This window comes from Chelonoidis abingdonii, chromosome 2, assembly GCF_003597395.2.
Source record: "Chelonoidis abingdonii isolate Lonesome George chromosome 2, CheloAbing_2.0, whole genome shotgun sequence".
In the NCBI taxonomy this organism is placed as follows: Eukaryota; Metazoa; Chordata; order Testudines; family Testudinidae; genus Chelonoidis; species Chelonoidis abingdonii.
The window spans coordinates 239,118,417-239,120,354 of NC_133770.1; positions in this window are offsets into that span (position 1 = coordinate 239,118,417).

The following is a 1,938-nucleotide window of genomic DNA, read 5'->3' on the forward strand; positions in this document are numbered from 1 at the left end:
AATACAATAGGTAAATCAACTCAATGTATCTATGAAATAAGAAGCAAAATTACACACACACACACACACACACACACACCCCCCCATCTTTTGGAAAGTCTACCATTTCTACTAGCTTCTGCAAGGAAACCAATAACAACTAGCTCTTTTGCCGTCCTGACCTCAACATGGAGATAATGTGCAATTCATGACAAGCACATGCTCTTCTAGTCTATAAAGGCTTGTATACCATGTAGTATCTGAGTTCTTTCTAGTAATGTATTAAGCAGTGTGAATATCTATTTCATTTTGTTCTCTCATCTTCTTCCCAGCAGGAGAAGTGTGCATAGTGGAGTTTGGATGGTTCTTTGTTTTGTTACATGCGTTACTATGTAATTATGGTAGAAAAGGCAAGATCAAAGAACTGTGCCTTCACTGCCCTATCCCTCCAATTCCAGCCCAAAGCTAAAATTTAGACAAGCTTTATGAGTTGAACCAATGTAGCTAGGTTAACATAGGGGTATTAGCCTTTGCATTTTCTCTCTAACTTTACATCTTTGAACATTGCACTAATGAAATTAATGAAGCTATCTAAACCACTAAGTGCACACCGGTGAAATATACCTCTACAAAAGGGCATCATTTTCAGTTGTTCAAAGTTTTAACATGCAATTAATTTCCCTTCAAATTTGATTCTGGACCTACTCAGAAAGGATTACATACATGCCATTCTTCAGAGTTCTCTGAGTTACCTGTATGGCTGTTTTTTTCCCACTCATACAAAATTTGAAAATGGCTGAAGAGATTTTTTCCCAGTTTCTACAACAACACATCTTTGGCCAGGGACCAAAACCTGAAAGTTTAAACCCCAAAGATGAATTCTCCCAGGAAGATAAAAGCTTGTGAAAACCCTGAATCATCTCTGAAACTATTTTGTACCAAACACAAACACCTCCTCTGGCAGTTTTGTGAATGTAGCTCTTCTTTTCCTCTTATATTAAAAAGTGTCTTTTAAAAACAAAATGTTTCATTCAACACAAAATGAAAATTTTGTTTTTTTTTGATTCACCAACTTTATTTCAGATCAGGTTGAACTTTTTTCTTTTTTACAATTTTTCAGAATTTCCAGTGAACTTAAAACAAAAAACATGGCAGCTCTGCACCAGCTCTAATTCAGATACACATGGAACCTTACAATGCCATTTTTACCTAGCCCATTGTCAGAGGAAAAATTTAACTCACAGCAAGCGGAACTAGCAGAGGTATTTTAAGCATTAGAGACATAGCAAACATAGAATAACCCAAGTATTGCTGGGATTTCTAAAGTTTAGATTCCCCACCACCACCAAAATAAACCATTGCTATTTTTATTATTTTATATTTACCTAGACACACACATCCTTTGTCAAATTTTGCTTTAAATTATAAGGTTTTTTAGCTCACTACTTCATATCCCAGGTTGCATGTTTACTTTGAACGTCTTCCTTGGTCTCATGTTTATTTCAATACTTTCCTCTCCAGGTCACATCTTCTAATGTTTGAATCAATAACTCTTCAGAGTTCAGCTTTAGTGCACATTAAATCCTATCCGTAAAGCGTCTTTGGCAGCCTTCTAAGTGTAGCTGCATTAAATACTTACTGAATTATTCAAAATAAGTGTGAAGCTGAAAAGGTCCCACTGTCACTCTGAGGAGTGAAACATTTCGTCAGAGCAGAAGTGTCACTAAACTAATACGTAAGGAGACAAGAGAAGTTATTTTCCCCCTTTGTATTACTACGACTACTGTGTGCAAGTAGCCATGTGATTTTAATTTAGGTGCACTAATCAATGTCATTAAGACCCGCCCGTAACTTAAAAAAAAAAAAAAAAAAAAAAGAGGCAATTTTAGTTTCAAAAGATTCACATCTCAGATTTTGTTAAAGGCTAGACAAAAAGTTGTACCGTATAAAGCAGAAGCA